The sequence below is a fragment of the Cuculus canorus genome, chromosome Z (genome assembly GCF_017976375.1).
Source record: "Cuculus canorus isolate bCucCan1 chromosome Z, bCucCan1.pri, whole genome shotgun sequence".
Lineage (NCBI taxonomy): Eukaryota > Metazoa > Chordata > Aves > Cuculiformes > Cuculidae > Cuculus > Cuculus canorus.
In genome coordinates this window covers 16414904-16427974 of record NC_071441.1, presented here as the reverse complement: position 1 = coordinate 16427974, position 13071 = coordinate 16414904, and positions in this window count along the sequence as shown.

Below are 13071 nucleotides of genomic sequence, written 5' to 3'. Positions count from 1 at the left end.
AGCTCATATCAAGTTTCGTATCAACCAGCACCCCAAGTCCTTCTCTGCAGGGCTGCTCTCAATCACATCATCCTCCAGCCTGTACTAAAATTGGGGATTGCCCTGACCCAGGTGAAGGACCTTGCACTTGGCCTTGTCAAACCTCATGAGGTTCGCACAGGCCCAGGGAAAGGCTACAGTGGGTGCTGCTGAGCATGGAAGGGAGAGCCACGCTGCTTGAAGTGACTTCACAACCAAGCACCATTGCAGGCAAGCAAGATGAGGCCTTTCAAAGCAGGCCACGACTGGTTCCAGTAGGAACATGGCTGATAACATGTGGCTTGTGCTTCCACCTGCCTCATCTCGCAGTTCCAGGCCACGCTCCTAAAAACGATGTTCTTCCTCAAAACCCAGAATATGGAAAAACAGTTTACTTCAAACCTTCATCTTGTTCTTTGATAGTTTAGGTTCCAGGCCTTTCATATCCTGGGCTGCATCAAAAGAAGCACGGCCAGCAAGTCGAGGGATGTGATTCTGCCCCTCTATTCCTCTACGCAAAGGTTCTATGCAAACGTGTGGTAAGTTCTTTACCCACCAAACTTCAGCTACAGTTTTGCCAGTACAAAGCTTTATCCAAGATACAAAAAGGAAGATGCTGATATTTTGTGCTGGGTGTTCAATCTCCTCCCTTTCCCGTCATGGAAGCCCTACCAGTTCTGTTTGAAAAATCTCGTCTGCTTCTAGCTTAATACTGATGTGCTTTTGCCTTTGTTCTGTGATATACTAGGTAAGGCACAGACTGGAACATCCAAGTCATCCTTAAAATTCTGATGAACTCACCAACTTATGTCAAATTTATGCTGTTTATGGACTTCCATTAAAGCCTGTTGCATCCTGAAATTGCATGGACTCATTCTGGGATGCAAAGTAAGACAACTTTACTCTCAGCCCAACTGCTTTTATATTCTTCTCGATACAAATCATATAACAACTCTAAAACTTGTATCCAATCACAATTGTTAACGTATACCTATAAACCAATCAACTAACAGATCATGCATTGATCATGCTCCTGTTTACTGTTATCAGAACGTTTTAATACTTTCTCAGTGCTATCAACAGGCAAGGCAAAAGCTAGTGGTTACATATTCTGAAACGCGTATCTAAGCCATGTCACAATGCTCTATGCACTTCCTTGTGTGTACTGAATTCTTGCTTTCTCATCCTATGGTTTTGTTCCATCAAGCATAACAGTGTCCTTCTCCCAAGGCTGCACGCGCTCTGTTGACATATTTGAGCTTGCTCTGGAAACCTCTATATCTCCCACTTCTGTGTGTACAAAGAAAACTATCGTCTTGCTGTAGCTTTTGCATTCTGTCTTGTAGACTGTTGATGCTTTTATGGATAGTCTCTGAATGGTCAGATAAATTCATGCAACTAAGTCCATCAAAATCTTGGCATCTGTGACCTTGTGCTAATAACAAAAGATCTATGGCAGCTTTATTTTGAAGCATAGCATGTATAACAGAATCAGCGTCTTACAATAACCCACTCGGTGTTAGAGGAGTAGCATTAATCTGTTTTGCTAGCCAACAACTAAGGTTATTTAGCATTACCAAAGCTTTACCCACAGCCACTTTTGTTACAAATAAAGATTCCACTACAATTTTACCAGTGTTCCAAAACTTTGTATTATTGTCACAACCAGATTGATAAGCACGTGTAAAACCTTTGTGACATTTTCTATGATTTTTCAATCATGGAGGTCTTGGGTGTCAATAGTGCTAGTCTTCTAATACTACATGGTCCCCCACATGCACGAGAGGGGACACCTGGCCAAGGGCAGTCTCCACAGATTAAAAAGAACCCAGGAGGCAACTTGTGTGGGTATCTACTAGATAATGTTAGATTTGCAGCAGTATAGCTGCACCATGTAGTGGCATTTCTGTATACAGGCAAAATAGCATTTAACCATTGAATCTTATGAGTTTCGGGATCTATATCCCCTGGTCTTGATCCCTTAAATGAGGCCCATGCATCTGTGTAATTGAAAATCACACAGTAATCCGTTTTCACAGATCCTAACAAATCTAATTCTTGTGGTTCAATGTTCATTTTTGGAAGCCATCCAACCCAATTATTGAACTCATCAACTATATCAGTAGGGGCGTTGTTTACAAATTGCCATCTGTCAGAGGGAACAGGCCAGTTGTGGACAGGTTGTCCTACCAAGCAGGTTGTAAAAGGATTTCCCGGATTGGATAGTGATAGATACAGTGTGTCCTGTCCTGTTCTGTAGCTACGGTTACCCACATATTAGTTTTCAGTTGAAGTGGAATCCACAATGATGTGGCCATCGTCATATTGCTGATGATGACGATGAACGTGACAACGAAGAGTTGACCCATTGAGCGGGTACCCATCTTGGGCCAGAACCTGTAGAAACACAAGCATATGTTCTACCTCAAGTTATTAAGTGAAAAGGTCCTTCCAGTTGATCTGTCTGCAAATCTTTAACAATAACTTGGGCCTTATCTTGACCTTTATGTTGTTTCTATGAATCACAGCATTGATATATAGGAGGTCCTTCCTCCGTCCAGCCATTTAAAAAACTCAATACATAGCAGGCTTTTGCTATGTGTTCTTGTGGGGATAACCCTAGGCTCGCCCCTTTTTTATTTTCTGCAACATATTCTTGAAAATACCATAAGCTAGCTCAGTAATTGCTTGACCTGTTGGCAAATGGGGAATACCGGTGATGTGTTGGATTCCCCATTGTTGAAAAAAATGTTTGTGTTCTGTGTGATATATAGGCTGGACCATTGTCAGTTTTTATGATTTTTGGCACTCCCATCACCACAAAGGCCATTATAAAATGTCTACATACATCTTTAGTTTTCTCACCGGTATGTACTGATACAAAAAGTATCAACAGAAATGTGGACATACTCAAATTTACCAAATTCAGAGATATGTGTTACAACCGTTTGCCAAATTTCAAGTGCAAAACGACCTCGAGGGTTCACTCTAGTGGAAGGTATTGGTAAAATATGTTGACAGTCTGGGCATGATTGTATATGATTTTTTTATCTTGCTCTTGAGTTAATTAAAATGTCTTTTGCAGTGCTTTGACATTCTGGTGATAGAATTCCAATGATAATCGTGCTCGTGCAAAAAGATTTAGCAAAATTGCAGCTCCTGCAAGGCAGTCTGCCTGAGCATTACCTTCACTATTAGGTCCGGGTAAAGAGGTATGTAACTGTACATCTTGAATAAAATATGGGCAAGTTCTTTTGTTCAATAGACATCTAAGTCTCCAGCACAGTGCAAATAAATTTTTGTTCGACACCTCCTTTAAAAAAGAGTGTTCTAATCTATAGACTGATCCTGCAACATATGCAGAGTCTGTTATAATGTTGATTGAAACGGACCATCATGTAAAGACACGAACAACTGCTCCACTACTTGTGGTGGGCCTGTGACAACATGTAGGTCATTTACCCACTGTCCTTCATCATTTTTCCAAACTATAACAGCACACACCGTTTTACCTGAAGCATCAGTAAATACCATGAGAGTATCAGGTATTGGAGTAAAGCTTAAATTAGAAACAGGTAATAGAGAGAGACTTCAAGGACTGTAGGACTTTGTGTCCTGGAAAGTGAATGCTTATCTGTCCAGTATAATCTGTCAAGGCACACTGAAAAACAAAAGACTGGTGAGTGAAAAAGACTAATTGTTTAGTGTCAAGCGGTAAATAAATAACATCAAGCTCTGTGCCATCTAAAACCATCAAGCGTTCCCTCCCCTTTTGAATGACCATTGCAATCGTACCAATAGCAGTGGTGACAATTTTTCCAAAGTTATGGGAAAAAAAATATCTGCTCCAAAATTAGTAATGGATCTGCATCCTGTGGTATTCATTGTGCTAACAGGCCTTAAGGTTGAAAGCTAGAATGAAAAACCAAAAAGGTTAATAGGATGATTCAATTTTTGTCTTTGAACAGCCTGACTAGTTAATTTTTCAACAACTTTAAGGGCAGCTCGATCGGGAGGAGTAAGTGTCCTTGGGAATGTTAAGCCTGTATTCCCCTCTAAAAGTGTGAAAAGGGGATGTAAATCTTCTGTAGATATCCCTAAGAAAAAGTGAACCTAGCTGATGATCCCTAAAAGTCTTTGGAGGTTGTTTAAAGTTTTTATGTCTGTTTGCAGAGTCACTGATTGTGGTTGAATCAGATGGTCGGGGATTTTCTATCCTAAATATCTCCAAGCCACCACTTCATAGTTTCTTGTATTTTGTCTTGTGCAATTTTTAGTCTTGTAGCTAATGCTGCTCGCACAATTTGACATTGGGCTTTTTGTGCTGTTTCCCTTTTTTCTGCAGCAATCAATCCCATAGAACAAACAATCCTTGCCTTGTGACAGATGATTGTCCAACTAACAGCGCACTAAGTCTGTTTCCTAAGAGGCCCTTAACTGCTGAAGGGATGAGCTGAACTGCAGTGTGGTGGGGTTTTATTCTTTAAAGGCAGTAAAACTTTCTGTCAGTCTGCATTTGCATTCTTTAAGGCTAATTGTTTAAGCAAAAATTCTCTAGCAGAGGTATTGCCTACCGGCTTATTTAGAGCTTCTTGTAGTTTGTCTAAAAACTCATGTATGGTTCTGCAGCTCATTGTAGAATATTAACGAGAGAATATACATGAGTCCCAGCTTCAGGGATGTTTCTAAATGCCTTCAATATGAAAGCTTGTAGTTGTTGCAGCCCTTCCATTGCAAAGGACCATCCTGTGGGCGTTGCAAATTATGCAGGGCTGGGACAGTGGCTGCCGCAGGAGCTGCTTGGAGGCGGAGCAGTTAGTACCTTCTTTTTTACAGCTTTTGGACTCTCCTTTATTGCTTCATAACTAATTGATTCCCAGTGAGGACTGGCGTCCCGTGAATAAATGTCAGGAGAAGCTTACAACATTCCCATGTCTCCCGCTTGTCTAGCACCTTTCTTTAGGAATGCCCATTTATCATGTGGGTCTGGGGGATATAAATCCGGTTCTTTGCCTGGATCGATAGGACATGGATCGAAAGGATCATCCAGATCCTCATCGAGGTTATCGGGCGGTAACACTACAAAGGTATTAGGAGCCAAACATTTTTTGCTTCACTACGGAGTTTGGTGACAGTGATCTAGTCAATAGAGGAGCTGAAGGGACTGTAGGAGCCATTGCTTCATCCTCTTTATTTTCCTGCAGTCCCTTGTGCAATTTTAAGGTCTCAAATATGACTTGCCAACACAGCAATAAATTAGCAGCTGCCTTATCACTGGGAGTAGCACTGTCCCATAGTTGGACCCCAATTTGATCCCACTTCTCTGGGTCATAAACATTTTTAATATTTATAGATGGGTCAATCCTACATGCCCAGGCAAGAGTCTTTTGTAAGTCTCCCTCATCTACTTTCTATGTTGTTTCAGGACCTTATAAAAAACTTGTAAGACATCTTTTTGTTTCTTTGTTAAATGTAACTCCATAGTTCCCAGATGCTTACCTCTCTCCTTTCAAGAAGTACTGATATGTGTGCACAAAATCCTCTTCCTTTCAGCGGTGAATCCCTGGAGTTCAGCTGGGCAATACAGCTGCATCAGCAGCTAGCCTTCAGGCCTCACACAGTGGGTGCCATTTGTTGCATCTTGAAAAGCATGGACTCATTCTGGGATACAGAGTGAGACAACTTGCCCAACTCCTTTTATATTCTTCTTGATACAAATCATGTAATAACTCTAAAACTTATGTCGATCACAATTGTTAGCGTATACATATAAACCAATCAACTAACAGTTCATGCGCCTATTTACTGCTCACTTAACAGAACGTTTTGATACTTTCTTACTGCTATCAACAGGCAAGGCAAAAGCTAGCAGTTATGTATTTTGGAACACTTATCTATGCCATGTCACAATGCTCTATGCACTTCCTTGTGTGTACTGAATTCTTGCTTTCTCATCTCATGGTCTTTTTCCATCTAGCATAACAGTGTCCTCCTCCCAAGGCTGCTCTTGCTTCGTTGACATATTTGAGCTTGCCCTGGAAAACCCCACATAAACCAAATGGTTATGAAAAATGTAGTTCAGGAGTTTAGAGCTGTAGAACTTCCTTAAGCAAAAAAACTACTAGTTAGGGCAAAAAAGACAGCCATTTTATTCATATCAATATAAGTTAGTGTGATTCATTCTGCATTATAAAAATTTCAACTATCTTTACCAAATACACTTTCATGGAAGACAAACAATATCATTCTGACCTGGTATTACAGTTATTGGTAACTGACCATAACTTTAGCTCATCACTTCCTGTAGCTCCATGGTAAGCTTAGGAGTTCCTTTCTTTCCAGCAATGTTCTCCTTAAGTTTCAGTACACACAAAGCTTGCCAAGTTGCTCATGCCTAGACAAGGAAAGCTTCTGGATCTCTTTCACAGTCAAAATTTCTTTAAAAGTCTCAAGACTGTTGGATCTGGATCTCTGTCTTTTCACAATTACACTAAGCATACGTACTGTTCTGAACAGTAACCACATGCTATAGGACTACCTTGAAGAAAAACTACTTTATGCATCTGTTTACTTGACACAAGTAAGCAGTCTGCTTTATGATCTGGAGAAGATATGAACATAGTACTTTTTGCAGTGTGTGTTGCTGCTTGTAAGGGTGTACACCAGGGCAAACAGTGAGATAAAAATTGCATGTTCAGAGAAGGTTTTATTCTGTAGCATAAAAATAGCTTTCACAGGGACAGATACTATGCAATGATGGAAGAAAAGTTTAGTCCACTTCTACATTTCATAGAGAAGTCCCCAGCTTCCACGTTTTCAAAGCTGTGTAGTAATCCTTTACTACATCTAGATGTGAAGCAACTGCTACAGTACTGCACCAATCTACAGTGGCACAAATATCAAACCTGTCCTCAGGTTTCAACAACAGCTTTCCATAAAAATTCAAGTGAAATGCAAAAATCTTAGACTTGAACTTTAAGGTATCCTGCAGCATCAGTATAGTTATATAAACCCCCTGCTTTGACAGGCATGATGATCAGTATCAATAGTTACATTTTTAAGGCACACTGGAATTCACCGCAATTAAATAAATTTCTTAGGAGTGAGCTTTCTCTTGAACTCCATATACTGTCATAAAACGAGGTCTATCAGGTCAGTCTTGTCACTTGGCTTTTAAAGTAGCACATACTGAAAAATCCTTACTAAGAACAGTCCTATTATGCATGCTTCTTCCTTGGAAACTGGCCTGGATAGGAAGAGGCCTAGATTACTGATTACCTTGATTTATGCGCTGTCAGACATTATGTAGTGAGCATGATCGAAGAATCATCAGTCCATGTACGGTGCCAGTGCCATGGCAATATCCAGCCACTCTTTCTACAGTCACGCTTTTTCAGTCACACTTCTTGAATAACACCCAGCAGCAGGTATTAGCTGATACCAGTGCTCAGTATCTTGCAGTCGAATTTAAAATCCAGTGTAAAGAAGCATACTGAAGTGTGAGGAGGAGGCAATTTTAGGTGCTGGGGTAGCCGTTTTGTGTGCTAAGTTGATATGCAGCCACTTTATTAAGGTTATTCTAGAAGGCAACAGACCCGGAACTACACTCATGTGAGATCTTGAGGTTATGAGACCAACTAAATGCCATACTTAAAGACAGAGACTGATGCTCACTTATATTCAAAACAAATTGTTAAACATATTAGGAAAGCAACAGAAAACTTCATCCAGTGTGTGGGAATCTGCATCTTTGATTCCACAGCTTGCACTCTGCATCTCAATTTACCCATCCTTCCATATTTTCGGCTTCTGGTTTTAATAGTGTTCATTTTAACTTATTTTCAACAACTAGTTTTTGAAAGAGCGGGGATCATGAGATGAGCTGCATTTGAAACAGCCGCATCATGAGATGCGGCATTTTATACACTAAGTTGCTTCTTGAAAGAACCTGTCAGATATGATACTAAAGATACAATGCACACAGACTACAGACATAAATATTGTTGAAAAATAGATTGTATATTGTATTTTTACCTATAGTAACTAATTTGCTTTATGTCTAAGGCATTTGAAAATCGATTATGAACTCTAGGTAAAATAATTGTATTCAATTATATTAAAACCCACAGTACATGAACTTAAAACTGAATGTGCTAATATTTTAAGATGAAAAAAAGAATACAGAATCCAGAGAACTGAAAAAAAAAATATATTCAGATTATTACCTTACAGAATGTCATCATGAACTGCAAAAGAGCCAGTTTGTGTTTAAAGCTCTTTATAAATTAAAAATTAGTAAGGAACCAATTCAGGTAAAATACATAATGTAATGTTGCACTTAACATATTTTTAAAGAGAACTTGAAGAAACAAATTTTGATACACCACATATATGTTTCATATACCAGACTGACAATATGCCTTGAAAAATACATTTTTTTTAGTGCCAACCTTTCTAAAAGAACTACTCAAAGAATCTTGATAGGTAAACAGGAATTTATACTGCCAATTCAGCTATATTCTGAAAATTCTGAGCACGAGAAAGAGATACAAAAAGCCAGAGTTGTTTACCAGTGTGGTAGAAAACAAAAGACGGGGAAAAGGCAGAGTGAATCGTTAGCCAAATCCCTTTCAAGAGTCATTTCACTTTGATAAGAACTGTCAGGTCATCTTGCAAGATTAAACACAACAGGATTGTGTTCTAACCAAACAACCATACCAGAATACCTGCAGATGTTACCCAGAAGTTTAGTAATTCACTTGCCTATGACCTACACTTTGTCCTCATGAGTAGATACTTATTTCAACCTTTTCATACAAAAAGTGTAACGAAATCCCACAGACAGAAGGTCAAATGCAAATGCAGCTAACTTGAAATAATTTATTCAAAAGGTGTTGAAAATTCTCCAACACAGTCTTAAGACAGGCTAGGCCTTTTTCTGAAACAATCCCAAACTGAGGTCTGATGAGAGATCACAGTTGAGATCATGGCCTACATTATATTTCTGGGTAGGATGTATGTTTCTAATGTATTTTCTGAGTTCAAGATAAACAAAAATACTTCTGCATAGAGTTATAGCTGCTTTTGTTACAATAAGGGATCAACTGAATCTTTTTCCAACTTCGTCCAATACCTCAAAGTTCTTTCAAAGCTAGCACTGATTTCTGTGTTGTATTGATGACCTACAAAAAGTTTTAATGAGAGTTTTCAAAATCCCTGGAATGAAGTATTCCATTAGGCTGCATCATCTACCTCACTGTATACTTAAATGCATGTTTATATCAGTCTAGTCACCAAGCTGAATCGCATCCCGTTCATTACTTCAACTACTTAAATTATGAACCTAACAGCATTGTTTCAGCATGAGTCACTCGTTGCCAATCCTCCACCTTTATTACCCTTCTGCTCTGTTGATGCCAGAAGCATGTTTCATCTGATCAACCTTCAGTCAAATGGAAGGATGAGAAAGCATTACTGAACACTAGTAATGACAACCTGGAATAGTTTAGTGGTTATAGATCCTATTTTGATGACCTCTAGTTTCACTTCAGCCCTATGTGAAAAATTGTGGGAAATACATTACTACGTTCTGTGTAAAATGAGGAAATAATACTATGCTGTAGTACTGTCAAGAATACCTTCAGTGGTTAGCTGAATTTATGCTGCTGATGTACCACTATATTTGACATGGCATATATGTTTCAGGCACAAATAAGTCAACCAGTGAACTTGAAGCAGCTTCTTATTTGCAGTCAAGTAGTAAAAATAACCTAATTGAAAAGAAGATTGAAGTATTTAAAGCATTTTAATTCAGAAAAGCAAACAAACCTGAAGTGTTTAGAAAAAGCAGCTCTGGTTGTATAACTTCACTTAATACCAAAGTGCTCCATAATACCCACCACACGAGCAAGATGTGGTGTCCAGATCACAAAAATATTCTCTACCCTGGTTACAATATACAACAGAAGCAGAAAACGTTTGTTGGTGGTAAAGGGATCTGAAGCTAAGCCTAGGATTACATGGTATCTCAGGAAAGTATACTTAGTACAGCATAGTGAAATAACGTATTTGTGTTCTTTATAAAATAAAAGTCTATATTAGATTGGTGCAAAAATAATTGCAATTTTTGTGATTGTAAACTGGATGCTTATTTTGGATTAAACTTTTAACTGCATGCAGGTAGTGTACCGTTTTAAAGCACAAAATTTGCTCTACTTATTTATGCTAACAGTCCTGGTTTCACAGTTTTTTTTTTTTTTTGTAATTATACTGTCAAACTAAAGACGGAAAAAAGGAAATTTGAGCAATTTTGTTGTATATGTTCAAAAAGGGAAATAAAGCAGTGGAAACTGCTAGCAATATCAATCAAGCATTCGGCCAGAGAACCATCAACAAATGTACAGCTTGACACTGGTACTAAAAATTTTACAAAGGAAATGAGAGCCTTGAAGACGAGGAGTGTGGCAGACATCCTTCTGAGATCTGTCAACCATTTAGGGCAAATATTGAAGTGGACATATGGAAAACAACCATTGCTAACCATTAAACAGTTTTGCAACATTTGCACCAAACTGGAAAATCAAAAGAGCTCAACAACGGGTGCTGTCTGAGCTGAATGAGAACAAAAAAACCCAACACTGTTACAAAACATGGTCTGCGCTTCTTTTGAGCAAAACTGATCAGTTTCTTGACCACATTGTGACCTGTGACAAAAACCTGACTCTATGACAGCAGATGGCATTCTGCACAGTGGCTGGACTGAGGTGAAGCACCAAAATACTTCCCCAAACACAAGCTGCATCAGAACAAGGTCATGGTCACTGGTTGTTGGCAAGTGCAATTAGACAGTACAACTTCTTGAATCCTGGTGAGATCACAGCAGAAGAACATTGCCAGGAAATCAAAATGCACCAAGAATGGCAACATTATGTCCAACACTGGTCAGTCCAAAAGAACCAGTTCTGCTCCATCACAGCACCCAACTGCATGTCTCACAAATTATTCTGTGGAAGCTGCATGGACTGGGCTACAAAAGTCTACTTCACCGAGCTTACTCACTAGACCTCTCTCCTAATGAATTATCACATTTTCAAGCATATCGATGGCTTTCTGCAAGAGGTTTTCCAGAACCAAGCAGTAGCTCAAAATACGTTGGAGGAATTCATCAGGACCCCAGAATTCTATCCTACCAGAATACACTTGTTTCTTGCTGGCAAAAATGCATAGAGTCTGATGGTTCTTATTTCAATTACCAAATTAAATCTAAGTTAATATATATGTCTTTGAAGTTGATGGTTAAAAATGGCAATTTTTTTTGCATCAACCTAAAAATGATCACTGTACTGAAGAATAAGTATAAAGGCTTGGAAATGAGTTTATGAAAGATAGTAAATGAAATAATGAAAAAACATATTAATCTGAACAGATTTGTCAGCTGTCTAGGTAAGAAGCAGCTATTTGAAATATTGTGAAAGAGGTAAAATGATTTGGTTACGCCGGTACTGAATTAGGATTTAATGTTAAAAATCAGAATGGCAGTATAAACATGATGGGTGGTGAATGGTTTAATTTGGGCAGAAGTTATGCTGCATGAAAATAATACTTACCTTTGATTCTTCACACGCCACGGATGATATGTACTGGTGCTAATGGCAGCCACTCGCTTGAGTAGATGGAAGACAGATATCAACTTCATAGTATCATTGGCACCTTGATAAAACTCAAGCTAAAGTGCTTATAAAGTGTGCAAACTTGTATTAGTAATGATTTAGAAGGGCTCCTGTCTCCACACACATTAGGTAACATCCCATTATTGCTACCAAACTTGAAATGAAGATACTGAGGTTTGGGGTTTTTTTTAAAAAATAAAAAGTAGCCAACATGTCTATTGTACTTAGACAAACTAAACTCCTAGTTGTTACACTGGATGGTTATTTGCCCAACAATCTCCTGTTAAGCACTGCCATTTTATAAACTGAGAAAGCTACACAGATGAGTGAATGCTTGGAACAAACAAGAGCTGTGGTCTAAGGCTCCAGCTAGCCTTGATCTGGCTTTGGCTCAAAGACAACAACAGTTTTGGTGCAAGACCTTCAGTAAGGAGGACAGGAATAAACAAAACTAAAATTAGCCACATCTTCCCATGGCGGAGTACTGGAGAATCTTACTTTCCTATGCTAAAGCATGTAACGAATTAAAGCAAACGAATACCTGAAATCTTACTTTGTCATGAGATTAATCTGTTCTTCCAAAATACTTCAAAAGCTAGAAGGACCATCAATGTGTTAAGGACAATAAAACCCAAACAACCCACAATGTAAGATCATTCAAAATTTCCTTGAGAGACAATGATTAAGTGAAATTAAGACACTGCAAGATGCCTTGCGTCAAGATGCAGTTCTGGGAAGAATCCACTCAACAACTCAACATGAATGTAAAGCTGATAGCTCGAGAAAACTGCAAATTAAATATGCCCTACATGTAAGGATGCTCCTTGACAACCATTTCAAGGTAAAAGGCAAATTAACATTGCTTTTCATTGTTTGCAGTACTTTAGAAGAGAAACAATTGTATTAAGCACTGTGGATACAGAGAGACATAATGGAAAATTATTTATATCCGTTACAGTAATACAATAGTTACACATCCAAATTAACCTGTATGTTGTAAACACAAGGGAAGACTTTAAGTTTCCATTCATATTTGATAGAAGAAATCTATGACTATTTTGCCAAGGGGCAATAAAGTAAGGAAAAATAGGCAAAACTGTCAGTGTAGCAGTTCAATATTTTTTGTTATCATATTTAAGTATTAAGAGTCAACAAAAATTATTTATGCCTAAAGTTACAAAATAAATACCTAATTTTTCAGTTTTATGATTCAAATGGATGGGGCCTTGGACAGCTTGATCTAGTGGGAGGCGTCTCTGCCCACCGCAATGGGGTTGGAACTGGACGATCTTTTAAGGTCTCTTCCAACCCAAACTATTCTATGATTCTATGAAATTAATGTCTGGCAAAAAAAAGCTACAATTAAAAAATAATTCCTTATATG